General features: G+C 38.4%; 1 protein-coding gene across 3 annotated transcripts in view; it reads right to left on the bottom strand.

Annotated features, from left to right (window-relative positions):
• Positions 1-19450, bottom strand: part of ETV1 (ETS variant transcription factor 1) — a 67693-nt gene that overhangs the window by 34034 nt on the left and 14209 nt on the right. The window lies entirely within an intron of this gene.

Raw genomic sequence — 19450 nt, 5'->3', positions numbered from 1 at the left:
CACAAAAGTCAATGGTAAATGTGACACAGACACAAATTGAGAGAAAAAAAAATAATCATACTGTTTTAAAAGGTAAAAAGAACAGAGAGAGTGTGACAGTAATGCAGTATTAATTAAAAGCACAAGTTGGTCTGGATTAAGAAAAAGGCCAAAGGTAAAGACAAGGTTAACAAGCATATTAGTTTAAGCCAGATAACTTTCCTTATTTCATAGCCAACCTTAACTATAATTAAAGCAGAAGAAAATTCAAGGTTCACCTGACTTGGACAAATCTAAAGTAAGTCACAAGGAGGACAAAGGCGTAAAAGACAGGTATTAAAGAGCTTGAAAACACACCCTTCAAGTTTTAAATAAAATGATGTTGTAAAAACATTTTTGAACTCTGGGAAGCCTAGGGTTCAGAGATCAATTTTATCACTAATTTTTGATGCTGTCACCAAACCACCGTAGATTGAACATAACGTTCCAGGCTGAGACAGACACTTGTTTCCCCGTGGAAATCCATGTACAGGCAGCCATCCCTGTTAGAGAACCTCAGCACAAAATCAGGCCATTATTATACATCATCAAGCAGCATCCTGTCCCTTCCGTTGCACCTGAACTTAGGAAAGACAATTTGTTACGCACACTATATATTTTCTGATGCTAATGCACCTGCGTACATACACGTGTTCACTGGGGAGGGGGAGGTAAATTAAATGCTGTCTGAGAAGTGAGCATCAGAATTAATAAACTCTGATTTATAAGTATCTGTGCGCAAGATCTGGAGTCCAGATTCTCACCACGGGTTTTCCCACGGTTGAGCAACGTTCAGAGAACTCTTTCACAAACAGGTCCTTTAGTACCTTATTACATGACAGCTTCTACTATTGCCTTTCAGCTGAGACGTATAAAAGACAGCACTATGCTATTTTTACACATATTTTTACAAAACTCACAAGAACTGCCTCTAAACCTGCTATCCAGCTATTTTATTTGGTGGATAATAGACACTTATCTGGAAATATTACAAAAGAAAAGCAGATAGTAAAATAGGTACACAAATACATATGCACAGCACAGCAACTTAACAAACATGAAAAGTGGTGAATGCCACAGCAAAGACAGAACTCTTTCTGAATAGAACTGTCTGAACTTGCACTAAAATAAAGACCATATGGACTTCTTAAAGATTCTCAAATTAAATAATATGGCAAAATGCAGCCCAGTCCGATTTCCACTGTAATCACAAAGCAGGCTGACATCCAGCAGTTCGTTCTAGGTTTTTGCTAGTGAACTTTTACCACTGACTCTCCTTGAATGTCTTGGTCAGATAACGCATGCCGCACATTTCATGCATATGATGGGCCCCACAACTCCAGGATGGTGGCTCGGATGCAAAGGTAGGCAATCTCTTTGACTTGAATCAGAGAATTAAAACACAACTGCAACAAGACTCTTTTTTAAAGTCAGTATCACATATTCACACAAAGGCCACATGCTGCTCTATTTATTTTTTTTTTATTTTAACTTTGCTACTTCCTCGGAGTTAATCTGTTATGAAAAATTACTTCCCTTATTTATTTTTAAATAACGGGAGTACAGAGACTCCCACACCACAGCCCTGCGCGGAGAACTGGCTGGGTATTTCATCACAGCGCTGAGAGCCTGAACGTCTGCTAACAGGCAGTTTTCCAGCTCACTGGCACAGGCACAAGTGAAAGCAGCACATTCATTTTGTGCAATTTGCTTTACCTTCCCACATGGAGTTGGTGCATGTAAAAGGCTGTTAAGTACTAAATTATTCCTTATCAAATCACCATCATCTGGAGTCATGATCAACACTAATTAAATTACTTTCAGTGAACACGGCTCCAGCCTGCTGCCTCGGCTGCGAGGTACATTTTATTTTGCTTACTGTACAGTCCTACCGAGGTACAGGGCATAGTGCTAGAAGGCATCTGTGCTGTAGTTTTAATTAAAGTTTACCTCACCTTCCTCCCAGCTTTATAAGCTAGGGCAAAGTGTATCAAATCAAGTAGGTTAACGCCTTCATTTCATTTAGGGAAAGCATTACAGTCCAAAGTGATTTTATATTAGATCTTTATCTTAACTACGGCCAGAAAGATAATGTAGCTGTAAAATTTAAAGCCTTCCTCGGGCAGTCCCCTGACACAGTCACCATGCTAAGCTTTATCTGTAGCTCCTTAAGTGTACACTTTTAGAGCCAGAAAGGAAAAAAAGATAGCCTAAGAACACTTACTGCATTTTTGGGGGGCTTTCTTGAAGGCTACTTGACCTTTTAAACCAAATCTTAAGTGTGGCTGAAGATGACAGACTTACTCTAACGATAAAATTTCAAACATTCAAACCAGTTCTCGTATCATCACTGAAACCCTGCACCCATCGCTCTTCATTTTAGTGTGACACTCGTTTAATAGTGCACCTATTAAAACAGATTTTAAACATACACCGTTTTGCTAAGCTGGATTTTATATTATGTTTTCAATCCATTTTCTTTTGAGGAGAGCAAGATTGCTTATTTATACAATCTAATTTTAGTGCAGCTTACCCAAGCTACCAACACATCCAAATTAACAAAATGACATTTCAAACAACCAGCTCCTCACCACTTCTTTCTTCCTGATGGCAAATTCATTTTACTTAACCCCAGAACAGAGTCTCAACCCTATTAAAGTAACGGGCACTCTCCCTTCATAACGATCTTATTAAGAAGTGACCAAGGGCCAAGATTTCATCCCAAGCGATTACTTACGGATAACCACCTCCCAACTTGAAAGGCAACAATCTCACAACGTGTATTTAGATGGATGGCTTCGACACCTCATCTCAGCTACTGAGGAAAATCAGGCTTATCGGTATCAGAATGGACTCAATCTGCAGACCCTCTCTGGAGCTTCTCTGCAGCCAACATGCAGATATAAGGCAAGCAGGAGGACTGCTACCATCTGTAGCAAATTGATTGAGGTATGATACTGTATGCATATTCTCTGTGCAGAGTAAGAGGGCTCGCATGTTATACATAATGGGCTGTTGTACAGACCTGGATTTTATACAACACAAAAATAATTTCACCACGAAGAGAACTTGCAAGGAACCTGCAAAAACACAGGGTGAAACCTGCTACCCCTTGTTTTGAAGTGCTGTTCCCCTTTGTTGTCTGTCAACAGCCTAACCTCCAAACATTTTGTTCGTAATAACACTCAGTTTAAGACTCAAGTGAAGAACAAGTTTACTAAGACCTCAGAAAATAAGAGAAGGAATCACTGTCTCAGAGAAGACTGATTTGTATACTTTGTAGCCTGACACAAATGTATCACCTCTCTACAGATAGAACTGAATCACTTCTTTTGAGAGAGTCCCAGGAATTCACTGCATCAAATATAAAAGCAACGGTTTAGAGTATTTTTCAATTCAAGAGATGATTATTCAAGATTAAGAAGAAATGAGAGATATTTTGCATGAAATTGGAAGACATTTCTCCTTTGAACAAAAAGTTATTTTATAATTTTCAAACTTCAGTTTCCTGCCCAGAACACAAAATAAATCTGATTTTATTTTCTGAAGAAGAACTGATTTAACTATATTTTTAAAAGACATGAATATTACTGGCAATTCAATGACGTTGGCTAACAGCAGGCAATCCTGACTGCACTGACCAAAGAGACAAAGATGTCTTATTATCAGCACTCAGAAGGCAAGAACATTTCCTATATGGTAAAAAACTAACCGACAGCAGCAACTTTGCTCCCGTTACTGAACTCCGATGTCTCCTAAGTAATACTACATTCATGCGTATTATGTTTGAGGACTTTGTGTTCCTGCAGAGAAAAGGAACTAACTGAGAAGTCAAAGAAAATCATGCCCTAAACATTTCTGCTGCCTGTTTCTGAACTTCTTTCCACATTTATGCTCTCAAATCACCCTCTAAACCTGATCTAGTAAATATACTCATTCATTTTTAAGATCGATTGTGGCAAAACTGTTAATACACAAAGTCAGTTTAGAGAGATTTCTTGAACACATTCGAATAGAGGGTATTTGATTTTCTTAACAGCAAGATGAAAAGACAGAAAATGTAAAAATATTTAGGTTAATATCACTACAACTCCAGGTGCTAGACTGATTGAGGTGACCCAAGTGAGTATTTGGTAAAATTTCAAAAGCAAGAAAAGAAGGCCCTTGTACTGATAAAGCCAATACTGTCACACTTTAAATCTGTCTCCCAATACACACAGAAATGCAGCAGGCACTTCAGCTACATCAGAGTCTCTCCAAGATTCTTTTCCAGTACATTTACCTCTGCCAAGCCCTCCCCTTCCCCCAACACACAAAAATCCATTACTAAAGGGTCTAATCTCAGCTATCAGCACAGAGTGCCTTTTATGGAGCCATTAAACCATTTCTCTTGTTTACAGTGCCTGAAGAAAGATGTGAATTATGTCTGTGACAAAACAGGCGATAACATTTCTAAACTGCTATCAAAATGCAAACTGAAATACACTTAAGGACAGGGACCCTAATTTGTGTTTTTGCAATTTTCCTCGCTCACTATAGCTTAACAACACTCACCTGATGATTCAAACAAATTATTTATGCTGTAAGTACAACAGGTAGGCATTTTAATAATAATAAAAAAAATCTGCTTTCAATAAACAAACAGTTCACTGAACGGTTCATCAAGGATGGTGAAGTGCTGGTTACTTCTCAGGTGATAGTAATGACCTAGGTGTTCAGATCAGTATACATTACAAAAAACAAATCAAAACACAACATTGTGGGTTCTTAAGAGGCCTGAAATGCTCTATTTCTGCAACAGCTATTTACCATTTGGACCACATATTCAGCTCAAGTAGTTGCATATCTGATGCAATGAGCTACAAAACTAAATACTTTCTATATGACCTTCAAGGTGGGAGTGCCAGGCTTTATAAGTATTTTCTGAAGAGGTTTCAAAAATGTGTATTTAACTTATGGAACAATAGCCTTCTGCATTCTGGAGGCTATTGATTATTTATTTCTAGATCATTATGGTTTGAGCTCCACTCTGAATTTCAACAGCCATTTAATAGGCATCTGATTAAAGACAACGGGATGCCAAAGCAGGGTGTTCTTTCCATTTTATTCCATTCTACGTTAAGATGAGAAATTTCACCCGTAATTTCTGGGATGCACAGGAGGAATTAGCTGAAGCAGGTACGAGACCCAGCTGACCATTCCTTCATACCCTGGAGGTTACTGCTGCTGCAGCTGAATGCAGCACCCAGCCTAGTACACTAACAAAAACTGAAATGAAAACATCACATTGGAGAGGTGACAGATGAAGAGAGGTAGGAGGATGGAAAGATAGTGAAGGCTGGCAAGTGAGTCTTTCCAGCTAAACTGTTTTGAATTATTCTGAATTAAAGGCTATGCATACGGGCCACTGCAACAGCTGAAGAAAGAACCGACTGCAAGCGTGGATGACTGAGGCAAGATCTGCAATTGCTTTCACCCCAGTCAATCTCTTGCCTATACAATGGCAAAAACTCCCTTTTGTTTCTGACCACTGCCAACAGCTGCAGAGATGAGCAAGACTTGTAGACTGTAGACTGATTTAAAAGTGGCTGAACAGATTACATCTACACAGACTCCACTGAGTTCTTCAACCATTTGATCTATCAAAGTCACCTCTATCAGATCTTAGCTGAGCTCCAGTCAAGTGGATTTCATTTAGGTCCTGCTCTCTGCCAGATATTGGAAGAAGCTGGTGACAAATTGGATATCTGACACACGATGTGTATCACCACTGTGGTTTCAGAGACTATCCTGGCAGCTTATATAAAAACTGAACAGAGACAAGAGACCTGAGCTTTCACTATCTCACAAACGAAAGCTGCTAGAAAAGTGGGGAAGAAAAAAATCTAAGCAATCCTGTCAAGTAGTTGTTCGAAGGTGTGCATGATCTTGGTATTACTCTTCATCTTATGGCTGCACCTAGAAAACTAGAACTTGCTTAAGATGCAGAATTCAGCCCTACAGACAATTGTCCTCCATCTAGTCCCACTGAGTGGTGACCATTCACCTGAAACTGAGTCTGCATGTGTGTTCGGATGTTTGTGTCTGTGCACACAGAGCCAAATGGAAGCAAGCATACCAAATGTGCAAGCGTGCCTCTGCCTTAATACCTTACGTATGGTCAAAATATGTGTAATACCGTAATAAATGGCAGTAAGTTTTTTCCTCTTCAAATGTATATATGTAACTGGGGAGAAAATGGGGAAGCAGCAGGCAGAAGAGAGGAACAAAACATGAATGTGTAAAAAAAATTCAACAAAAAGCTAGTTCTTTCCTACATGGTGTCCTGGTTTTAAGTCCAGGGGAGGAAATCTGAGGATAGCCGGCATCACGGCAAGTGCTCTGCCACCCCTCGTCTCAGTGCTCTTTCCCAGAAAGTGGAGCTTTATGGCTGGGCAGTACTTGGCAAACCTGTTAGATATGATTCCATCAATTCAGTCTTTGCCTTGGCTTCAGATCAGATCCTTCCAGCCCCTACCAGCTCGATAGATAGAAACAGCATGGGACCTCATTTTTTGGAAGCTAGTTCTGAATGATGAGCCCAAGCACCAGCTTTCAAAGCCAACTGGCAAGAATAGAATACGTGGGCAAGATGGATCTATTTGAGAACCTTGTTTAACAAAAAGAAAATACCAGCTTTGAAGTAATCTGTCACCTTTACTGGAAAATATGCAACTACAAATGCACTTTAATAACAGTTAGAACTCACTCTGCAAAATGAAGCAAATTGCTTATTTTCTCTTCCAGCCTCAAGCATACAATACTGTGCATGTCAATTAACGGTCTACTTGAATACAGCATTGCACAAATGCTACATAATAGTATAGTCTTTAAAATCCTCAGGGGGTGGGGAAGGAATTGGGGGTGAAGAATAAAAGACAGCCCGAAATTGTGGGATTTTTTTCCTCAAAGTCTACATGGACTGTTCTCAGATGATGTGGTATGAGAAGGAAAAAACATTGATTCTGAAATTGAATTAGGAAAAAGAAGCAAGCAGGTGAAGAAAAACTGCACTGGAAGTTGGAATTTATTCCTGTTTACTACTACAGAGTTTCAAGATGGAAAATAACAGCACATTTTCCTAGAACTGATATTGGGAAATTCTGGACCTTAAAATCTGCAGTAATACATCCATATTAACAAGCCTTGTTTGTCAATATAACTCTCTCTTGCTTTAGGAGGTTTTTTCTTTCCTTTTTTTAAAGCAAAAAGTATTACAGATTAATGACTAAAAGATGAAAAACAGGTATTGATGAAAATCAATTTTAAATTAATTAAATCACCTGTTCATCTCTAGATTATGTTAGCTCTATATACCCACCACAATTTTTCCCTATCTTTGCTATGATCCGCTATTAACATAAAACCTTTGAGAATAACAGGTGAGGCCAAAAAAAAAAGGTTCAAGTAGAGAACAGAGAGGGATTCGGTGTACCTACAGCACATCAAAGTTGCATCACTATCCATAAAGCGAGTTTATATGAGGGCATTTGTACACAGGGAAACGTGACCAACAAAATCATCATTATAATGCAGACATACGCCACTTGCCTATAACACAGCTTATTTAACTCCTAAACATGACACTCCTGCCTCTCTGTTCAGCGAATAAATTTTCCAAGCTACTTCTTCACAAATGGAAATAAATCTCATTCTTTAACTGAAATGTTTTCTTCTAAAGCTTGTGCGCTAAGACATTACAAATTTTTGCCAGTTTAGCTGTTTCTGGGCAGCTAACCCAAGAGTCCCCTGCCACGACAGCTGCAGCCTCCCTGAGAGGTGGAGGGGTTCCCAGCCAGTGTGCAAGAGGGGGCAAAATATTATAGATTTCACCCATACAGCTTGATAATTGGTTCAATGCTATAAATCCCCATTTTTAGTGCAAGATATCCCTTATTTGCTTGCCTGTGCAATTGCAATTTCTGAAATATTCATTAGAGTTACGGAGGGTACACCTGCAGCTGGAAGTGCTGAAGGCACCACTGAGATAATTCAGATATTTGTAGCTACTTGGCATCTCCTTTAAAAGGACCACGCCGGTTGAAAATTGAAGTCTGTGAGTATATTCAGAATAGCAAAAATTAAGCAGCACACCAAAAAGGGTAAGCCACCTGGCTAGAGAAGGGGGAGGGGAGAATGCTTTCAGCAAATATCAATAGAAGTTAACCTATTCCCTAAACCCAAAGATGAAGCAATTCCAAGGTAAACTTTTCAAGAGGCTGCCAGTAAACACCTTGTCAGGATACTATAGGTCCTTTGGCCTGAATTGACACTGTATTTGGGCAGCTGCTAACCAGCTGAACTGCCACACAGTGTTAAAAGACTGTCTCCACTCCTCTAGCCCCAAGCAAAGGAAAAGTTTGACACAATTTTGGTTAGCTGACCCCTCTTCTCCTCTACCCCCAAAAGATTTCAGCTTCTTGTTAAGAATTGTCTAGAAGGCATTTTCATGCAGTGGGAGCTGCAGTTACCGACACAGTTTCTTAGCCTCTGAAAGCACCGATCTCACAGAAATGCTGTCATGGGCATTGTTTTATTCTGATTTATATCCCCTTCATACAATGCTCTCCTTGTTTTCTAGACAGTTACCTGTCCAGCTGTATGGGACTCACAGTTGCAGGCAGTGAGGGGAAAGCACTGCCAGAGGGGCTCTGCCTCCCAGCAAGTGCCTTCAGGGCAAAATTTCACCTGCTGACAAATAGTACGGACACTGCATAACTCTGAGAAGAATACAAGGAAATTTGCAGAACACTGGTGGGAGGGAGGAAGGGAGGATTAAGCTAGGAGGAGCAAACTGGCTTGCTTTGATGTCTCAGGGGAGTAGGTGAGGCAGGAGAAAGAGCTCTCCCTCTCCCCCTGCCCCCAAAATAAACAGAGGCTTAGGGTTCTCTGGAAGAGGAAGCAGTAACCTAATAAAAATTAAACCAGATGGGTTCCATAGCAATTGATCTAAAACCTGTGGATTGCATAAGACAACTAGGGTTTAAAAAAATAAAGAATTTTTAATCCCTCTATACTGGATCTGCGGCCTCCAGGACCCCACAGAGAAACAGGACTGCTCTTCATCTGCATTAGCTTTCAGTGTTAAAATCCTTGAGGAGACACAGCCATTTATTTGTTCCTATAGTTCCTCACAATATATGTGGCTCCAAAGGCAGGGTGCAAGGCAAGGCAATCCACCTTTAGAGCCGCTGCTAAAGACGAAAGTCTTAACGTAAAACCAAGCCTGGGAGGAAACTTGAATTGTATTCCTACCTGGGAATTATCAACAAAGTTAAATGCAAAGAGAGGAGCTAGCCACTAAATCTGGGTCTGTGTGCTCTTCTGAGGACAGGACTTCCATTTGATGCAATTTCCAAAATTTAATTTAACTTGTGAGAGGTAATGGCTAAGTACTACATAACTTCCATTACTAAAATATCCAAGTGAGATAATATCCCAGCATTTTACCCACACACACTTTCCACTTCAGATAAATCTGCAGTTTGAGGGTTTCAGGTCTGGATTTTAATAGGTTTTGTAGAAACAGAATGAACTTTGGAAATTGTAACAAGTGGTTTTGCCAAAAGTAACAGTAAGCTTTAAAATAAACAATTTTGTATTTTTTGTATTTATTGTTTAAAAGGCATCATCAAGTCGATATTTAGGAGAGCATGCCCACAGCAGAAAACAAACAGCAACTGATTCTGCCTCATTTCCTGTCTTACAGAAAAGTTTCAAGTTACATCAATCTAGTTATTATGTTTTCGTTGTTCTTTTCTGATGTATTCATGCAAAGAGCAAACAGCCAGCTATAGATGAAAAGGCTGCTGATCTCGTAGTTGCAGCAGGACAAAATGTGAAAGAAACTGGATTTAATCTCTGGTTCTGCCATTTGTTGTTCATAACCTAAACAACTGGTGTCAGAAAGTTGCTGCTTAGTTTGTAGTAGCTCAGTTTTACGAGACTACCTTCAGAGATCCATAACCACAGTGCCAGCTTGCTTCCCTATAAAGATAGGAATAACCTGATAATAAAAGAGCATCATAATAAAAAGTTATTCTTAAGGATGATCATGCCTGTTTGTCAGCCACTCAAGAATATGCAAAAACAAAAGAAGCCAATAAATAATGAAATGGACTACACGGTGAGCTCTCTCTGCATGAATTAAACAACTAATTTAGAAGATTATTTACAATTTGTTTTTATTTTACCAACTCTGAATAACAGGCACTAGAAGGAACAAACTTGCAATTAAAGAAGATGGGTTTTTTATTTCATTTTGCCTTTAATAATAAAAATATGTATACATTCATAAAATAAGTATACAATAACTCAGGGCAGCTAATAGGATTTTTGTTTACTTCGTTGGAAGAATGAGACTGTCGTGAGACTCTAAATACATGTGTCCTTCATGCTTTAAATTTTCACAAATGCTCACCAGTAAGGCAACTAACAGATCTAGTTTATAGTTCATTAAAGCAAAGCTGAAATCTAAATCTTTCACAACCAAAAAACACTGCAAAAACTGCTGCCTCCAGTGGCAAAGGCGTGGGCCATTGAAATAAGTCAATAACAAAATTCAGCTCACAAGTTTTATCACTGATTCAACAGAGAGACAAAGAAGCCATTGTCAGAAGTGGTTACGTCTGGGAACATAAAGTCAGGACTTAAATAAGTAGCCCGATATTCAAAGACTCTTAGCAAAGTGTTCTTTCTGGAGGTGGTGGAATTTTGACCACCTGCAACCAGGCTCTTGTTCTCAGCACAGATACTTAAGGCTTCTACTGCTACTTAAAGCATTTTTACTGTATATGAGACTTGCAACTGAACGTACATTACCAATACACACACAGCATGTTTTTTCCAAAGCCTGCTGGTTCCTGAAGTTGTATGATTACTTTACATGTGCATGCAACCAGTAAGACTGATAATTACATGGCATATATATTTCTTATATGCATGTATGAATATATATACACATACATACATATATACATACACACACCGAGTATACACTGTGTATATACATGTATACTCGTATAAATCCAGCTCTCAAATTCTGATCCCAAATACTTGAAACTTTTGGTCTCTACTGAACACTGACACTTTCAAAGTCTCCTTTGTCTCCACCAATGTTAATACTTCGGTCATGTGAAATTTTATTTATGGGTGGGTTAGTACAGAAAAATTCAGCACAAAGACAAGAGTATTAAAAAAAATTAAACTGTTTGTCTTTTTAAGGTATATATTAGAGGCAGAAAGGAAACAACATTTGAGCAAAGAGGATCAAATTAGCAAGACTGGGAACCGTTTTTACACACATAATTTTTCAAACGTCCTTGATGACGACTCATAATACATAAAGACAAAAACCTGGCCAGTCAGTAACCTTCCTATTCAATGAGTACAGGACTTGGCAGTAAATGTCACTGCTAAAAAATATTTCACTACATTAACTTACTGGCAACCACATTTGCTGAATAAGTTCATAAACAGCCGCGAGAAAAAAAGACAACCAGAAATAAAGTTGCTAATGATTCACTCTTTTCTAACATGCATAATCCTCCGTTTACAGAACACATAGATACGTAAGAATAAAGATTTCCTTTACCAAGACAGTTCACTTCTCTATTCACCTCATCAAGGTCAAACTATAATCCAGGAACGGGCAAGAGTAATGTATCGGAGACAAGGAGAACATGAAGAACAAGTGAAAGGGAAAGAAAAAAAAGAATGCTTCTCAGGGAAAGGACTAGAGTACATGCCTTGGAAAAGTAACCATTTTTCCATTTATCAGTTTAGACTAGGTTTAGATCACTCCTACAAAAAACACTGACAACTTTTAAAACTCAAAAAAAAATAATAAATATCATAATTTATGCATATTTATCTGTTTATAAATGGCTCCACCATAATTAATTCCCAGTACTGAAACGTATAGAACCGAAACAAAAGGACACAGAACCAGAGACAAGAGCTGTTTTTCCTGTACGTTTACAGAGGGCCAGCAATATCGGTCCTACACGAAATGAATGTGTCACAGACTCGCCAATGTTTAACTGAGGTTCCGAGGGCTGTCACTCTCTCCTCCCTTTTTCTCCTGCTATGCCCTTTGAAAACTTCACAGCCGCCTGTGAGGGAGCCTGACTTCTGTCTTCAGTTGCTGAGGCAGCAAGCAGAGGAAAAAAAAAACCCAAAATAATGATAAAGGCTGTAAACACATTTTACCTAAAGAAAAATATAAATAAATAGAAGTGGATGGACTCAGCTTGCAGACTGACTCCTTATTTTACACCACCCTGGAGCTTATGAATTTTCAAAGCATTACTTAGCCTGCTCTTGGAATACAAAAGACATATTGCAAAAAAACTGTGTGGAAAGCAGTCTAGGGAGAATAAAAGGTTTGTATCAAAATACAATCATGAAGACCCTTCAATCTGTCTTTTTTGGTTTCTGTGTGAAAATACAGTTGAAACAAATTTCTGCATACTTTGTTTAATACAACTGGAACTGAACAGATGCTCTAATACATATACATACTCCTGATGAAATTAACTAAACAACTATCTGTTTTATAACAGAAATAACTGTAGTGTTACGAAAATACTGCCATGACTACAAGTTACAATGTGAGACTCGCCTGCATTTCCACAGATGGGATCTTCATAGAGTCCTTATGGGGAAGAGAGGAGGGGAGGCTTCCTCAGAAAGTAAACAGAAGTCTTTTTCAAAACTAAAAATTCAACATTTTGAATAAAATATGTTTAATGTTTTTTGTTTTTATGTAAACGGACCTTAGGAAGTGATCTGACAGCCTTAAGAAATTACCATTTGAAAGAAAAAAGCTCTACATGCTTCATCTTTGATCTAAGAGACAGATTTATCACAGGATAGGATGACTGAAGTTTATTCATTAGCTGATAACCTCCACATGCAACCCAAGCCTTTAATCTGCAATAAAACAGCAAGCGAGGATGAGGCTCTGAGGAAACTAAGTCAGCATGGCCGAGCTGAAGGCCAAGGGGCAGACAGGGGGACAAAACCCCCGAAGAACAGCCCTGTCCAGCTGCTCCGGGGTCCTCCAGGCCCCAGAATGCTAGAGACCATCAGGTTCACAGTGGCCCTGTGCCGTTAAACCACACATGCTAACGTAGCTGCTCTCTCTGCTGGGATGCCCAGAGGTGCCTTATCGTTAGCAATAAAAATCGCATCGCGGCATGCAGGGCACTCTGAAAATAACAGCTTCCACTTTAGAAGTTTTAAAAATCAAAAGCTATGTACTTTGATGAGGTCGTTTGTTTCACAGTGCTGTTGCTACCATCAGTATTTACTGTGAGTCACTACCACGGCTACAATCCAGATGAACCTCAAGTCCTTGCACCTCCGAAGCTGGAAATTTAGTATAAAAATACAAACAGAAAAGCAAATAAACAGAAACTGCTTATTAAAGTCAAAGCAAACCCACAAATTCTCTACTAAGATCACAAGTTAAAGGCATTACGGTCAACAGTCTGCCTCTTGGTAAAACTTTTTCAAGAATTAAATCCTGCAATTATGGAAAAGGTCGCGACTAAGGCAGATTTAAATATTTCCAAAAAAACCTCTAGAGGAAGAAAGAGGAAAGAAAAATCCATATTAGCACAGGCTAATGCTTGGCAATGAACCACAAAATGAGCCCACAAAGTTCTCTGAAAGACACGGATTCCTAATTTCTTTTGAATGAGAATTAAAAAAAAAAAAAGGAAGTTAACAGCTGGTAACAGTTTCAGTCCTGCGTTAAACAAAGGAAACAAGTGCTTAGGGACACAATGAAAGAAGTGGGGCTATCTAAGGCAACTATGAAGGGAGATAAGGTGGTCAGCATTGACTCCTCAGTCTGACCTCTCTAGCTCTTACAACAGCAATTGCATTGGACTCTCTTTGTAAAATGCTTCTGAGATCTCTAGATAAGTGATCATTAAGAAAGCTGTGTATCTCACACCAGAGTGATACATGCATTTCTGTACCTACTTCAAACCGAGAAACAAAGATGTTAAGCAACATGCCCAAGGTCATGCAAAGCAAAGGGCAGGAACAAACCACAGAGCCTCGACTCTCACAGCCCTTTAGAAAGAATCTGTCAGTCAGGCATGCAATAAAATAAATAAGTAAATGTCTCTGTATTTGACAACGTCTGACCTGTGAAAGGAAGTACTTTCAAGACAAGTGGCAAGAAACAAAACATAGCTGCAGCAGAAAGCCCTATCAGGGAATAGCCAAACACCGGGAACAACCAGCACCACCCTTCAGGGCATTTGTCGGGCTGCCTGCTGCAGTAGGACACTTGCGGAGCTACACTTAAAGTCATTCCAGTCACACAGAGTCCAAAAAATAAAAATACACGAACACACACACACACACACAAAAAAAAAAAAAAACACCACGGAAAACACACTAGTGTGTGCAACTTGACACACACAAAAAACCCAAACCCTACCAACTGCAGTTTCTAGGACATTGTGCACTACCAAGACATGACTACCAGCTGCCTATGTAATGAATCATCACGTTAAAAAATGTTGTCATTTTTTTCAGTTCAACAACATTTCTTCTAGAAGCTGCAAAATTAAACTATTCTGCATGATAAACAAAAACAAACCCAGTTAACAGATCTCCCTTTGACTTCAGAAGGCCCATGAGAACTTACATTATTCTGGTATTTTCTACTTTGTTTTACTCATGTGGGTTTTTTCCTCCAAAATATGTCAAAATAAGTGCAAATTAACCACTACAAATTGCTTACCAGCTCTTGCTATACTAAACCAAACAGGAAATGCTCTTCTAGTTCTGAAATGCTCTTTTGAAACTTAAGTCACAGAAAGAAAAAGAAAACAGAACATCTTTTGGCTGATAGTGAAAAATAAAATAATGTCTTTGTATGCTGCAAACATGTAAATAAATACCAAAGCTTTTCCTCTTTTAAACTGCATTTGGAATATCCCAAGCCATTAGTTAAAATGACAGAACAATACAGCTACCTGAAGCCTATGTAAAGAATCTGTCTTTAACAGGCTTTTAAAGATTGCAAGCTAGAGCATCTAAAAAGCACATCCCTGAATAATTTAAGGCTCCTGGCATCTACATTGAAAGAGCTCCCTTGCTAAACCTGGAGGAAAAAAATAACAGAGGTAAGAGAAAGAATAAAGGTCGTGAAAGATCAGAGACAAAAATCACTACTAAAAAAGTATTTTTCCTATCTTAAAGTTAAGCAGACATGGAGGAGCACAGATTTTACAGCCAGCCCTCCCCATTTATTGTGAACAGCTGTGGTCTAACACCTACATTTACCCCTTGGCAGTATTAAGTTAAGGCTGTGATGGTCAGGGAAACAATACAGGAACAAAATGAAAGAGAAGGAAGGAAACCGATCAACAAGGTGAAGCACAGCACAAATCCTCATTAGCAGAAATTCAATAACAAATAGAAAGCAAAAAGCTAGAGTTTATCGTGAATTTTAAATGGGTAGCCTACATTTTAGGGCAAAAGAAGAAAGAGAAAAAAAACTCTGGAAGGACAGACCAATGTAAATATATATTAATAAAACAAAACAAAGTACCATTATGCTATTAAGACACGACACAATCTGGTTTGGGGCAGGGTAATCCCCATTTATAACCAATTGTACCAAGGTCAAATTACAAATCAGTGTATTGTTGACAACATCAAGTATTCTCTGGCAACTACATCCTTTAAACATCAGCAAATCCTACCTACTTCCTCTTGTGTCTGCCATAGAAACCATCCAAACAATGGGAGCAAGCAATCTTCACCTCAACAGCTATTGACTTCGAGCAAACTGAACACTTTATTCATTTTTACTCCTAGATGGGAAAGTCCTTGCTGTTCTACAGTATCTGAAAGCCTCGCCACTGATTACAACCAGCTCAGGATCTGGCTCCTCCTCAGTATATGAAAATGAACTTCAAACAATAGGAAACCTTATCTGAGGAAGTTAACACAGGTCACCCTTCTGGACACGTGAACACTGACTTTACGCAGACAGAGAAACAGCTTAACTAAGTCTTCTGAATTAGATACCAATTCAGAAAAAGCGTCACATACCAACCACTGATTCAAAAAGCCTTCACCTTTTTGGAGAAACAGATTCTGCGTTTTTGCTTTACACAACTTTTCATGTAATTGCTAAAAGAAGAGTCATTACGAAGCCACTCAAACACATAGCAAACAGGTCAGCTGAAGTGCAGAAGCAGATTCAGAATGGGGCAAAACTAACCTGCCTAACACAGAATTTCCAAGTAAATGCCTATAAAAGTGATGCCTTTTTGTGGAATGTTTATTTCTTGTGAGAACGGAAATGAAAGAGTAAGAAAAATGCACTATTTAATATGCAAATGCAATATTTTTGCAGTGTAATTGCAAGCCAAAAGGAAGTCTTTTTGATACACATTTTTCTCCCTTAGAACTCAAAAAGTTCAGTCACTGCAAAAAGCAGAAGGTTCCGAGAAACTAAATACTGATTTGTTTTCCAAATTTCACCCGAACAGGCTAGTTGTTATCTACTCCTCATTCCACTCACTCACTGAGCTAAACAACAAAAATGTTCTTTGTGACACGTATTTATATATTTTTTTTTTAAAAAAATGGTAGTACAAGATGGACAAGATGGGGCTTTGACAAAAAAGAAAGGTTTGGAAGTGCAGACATTTCTAAGATTATTACAGCAGGAAAGACCACTTTCCAGAAGACATAATGGAGGAACAAAATGAATTCAACTTTAAACAGGTAAACTGAAGTTTAAAGCATTAAGGGGAAGCTTGACATGCTGGATCTTTAGCTAGTAGAAATATGCATAATTCCAATGACATCAATAATATTACATGAAGTTATGGTAGCTGTTGATCTCACTCATACTATCTAAAGCCCACACCTAACTATAAATATATATATTATATTTGCGTTTTGAAAACTGATGGAAGTTTAATAGCAACTCATAATTGAAATATTCATGGTCCCAAGCTGGCTTTGAAGTTAAATCCCTACGTGGATAAATGGACTGTATATCTAATCTAAACTAAATGTTTCCCTTACTTACTAATACCAGTGCAGTTTCACTAGTTAAAATCATTATTACAGACAGAAACGTGAAGCCCACAGCCCTTTAAGGGGCATTTAATCCTGCTCAGTGCTAGGACACAGCACATGCTCATGGCAGTATCAGTTCCTTCCACACCTTCGCTTCAAGAGTTGGCTAACTTGGTGATGTCTTGGCAAGAAAGTTTTAACCAGAGCTTTGCAGCACTGATAATGTTACTGAAGTGTCTTACAACTCCTTTCAACGTTGCAAGTTTCAATTTAAGACCACAAATCCATCTGAGTTTTAAAGCCCACTTCTCAAGCAATGAAGGCAAAAGTAAAATGTCATTATTTTTTGTACCTGGACTGCAGACTGTAATCGTTTCCGTGGAACACGTCTGTTTTCTTATCATATTCTCAAATTGCACACAACCCTCCCCATAGCTTTATACAGCGCCATGAATGAAATTCGTGCAGCAAATTTAAATGAGGTGGATGGCCACAATTTGGTTGCTCCTGCACTACAAAGCGGCTGTGAACTCCTTCACTGGTTTACAGTTCGGTCCTTCACCACTTTTGGCTCATTTAAGTGTATTAAACACTGAACCTTGGAAAGCTTGCCCATCCTCTCCCATGTTTAAAATAAAAATAAAAATAGTAAAAACACAACAAAAAATAAAAAGCGCCAAGTGCTCCTGCCAGCCTGCTGCCAGTAACAGGGCAAGCACTGTACAGGCTTACAGATTATATATAGTAAGTCATTATAAAAGAGTTTGAAGGCAGGTTTGGATCCTAGAGAAAAGAGTCACAATTGTGCTACTGCTGCAGCAGTAATTTCCCCATGGCTTTGGTTATGCTGATCTCCGTTCCTGTTTTACAGAGCCCACAGCTACATATATTATATCCAAGTGTATGTCTGAAACTCCATAACCTTTGCCAGAGTAACTCTCCAGGAAGCTCTCCTGACCTTTACTTAAGATAAAGAAACCAACTGAAATGAAGAAATAAATGTTCCTTTGATAATACTGTGTAAGCTGTGGCTAAGGAACTTTGAAATACAACAGCATTAATAAAATACCCGTATTAGGAGAATTTCTTTATCACCAAAAGCAGTGACCAGCTTCAATGGAGCTTTTCATTCACAGTTCACAAATTATTTTCCAAGAATCATTGACTTATGTAACGATAATTGTGGGTTAATAGAGGCCCTAACTGAACTTTGTACTCTTACACAAAGGACGTACGCATACATGACTATATTTGGACACAGCTCCATACGTAGGATAACATATCTGATTCTCAACTTATAGAATAGTTTTGGCTTTCATTTTACAATTTAATTTTTTTTACAAGTCTCTGAAGCCAGAGGTTAAAAACAAACAAACAAACAAACAAAAAAAAAAAAAAACACCAAACACATGCTGTTACAAAGGGCAACTTTAAAAGTTTAAAAGTGACCGGGATTGTTGGTTGGCATATTTATAGGAATTGCCAGAGGAAAATAAAAATAAATCGTTTCTGTGCAGGTATACTATTGGAGTCCAGGGGACAAAAAAATAAACAAACTTCTATTTTTTTTTAATTTTTCCCCACAAAACATTGTTATGAATACTCTTAATAAACTGTTCTTTAAAAAGTTTCTAAATAACTGGAAAAAATCCTCTAAAAGATTTATAAGAAAACAGGTCTGAATTTGGGTTTTGGGTGAAAGACTATTTTAATGCAATTCCTTCTAATTTTTCTCATTTTAATCCTAACATTTCGGTACATTAATGCTGTATTTAATAGCTATCTGGTTTAGTGAACTGCAGTAATTCACTCTGATAGGATAAATTATTTAAGTTATTTAGCGAAACAGAAAAGCTACCATGCACTCTGCTGCTATCAGCAGGCACTGTTTAAATGAGACCTCTCATGATGGAGAGAAACCTTGTCATGAGGAAAAAAGATGCTCCAAGAAGTCTGTGACTTTGTCAGAGAATGTTTCTCCTGCCATTTCTTTACTCCCTCCTTGCAACCACCCAAGACCACAGAACAGCAGGTACAGCAAAGGAGAGCCAGCGTTTAACAGAACATTAGCACTTTAGCAGGTAAAAGCAAGATTTGAGGGGTACAGGCTGAGAAAAAAAAAAGTTTGGGCATATGTTAAGTAGCAAACAACGCAAAGCATCGAGCTTAACAAAACTCCTGCTTCCTCCCATTAATTCAAAGAGATATTTTGTCTGAGCAACAACATGCCACATGCTAAAACAACTTAAAAATGCTTCAGGAGTGGCTGTATTGGACTGTTTGAGTGGAGAATTTTATTTACCTATACATAAAACATACTGAGCAGCCT

Source organism: Streptopelia decaocto (assembly GCF_964273445.1).
Source record: "Streptopelia decaocto genome assembly, chromosome: 2".
Lineage (NCBI taxonomy): Eukaryota > Metazoa > Chordata > Aves > Columbiformes > Columbidae > Streptopelia > Streptopelia decaocto.
This window is presented reverse-complemented; position numbering and strand designations above follow the sequence as displayed.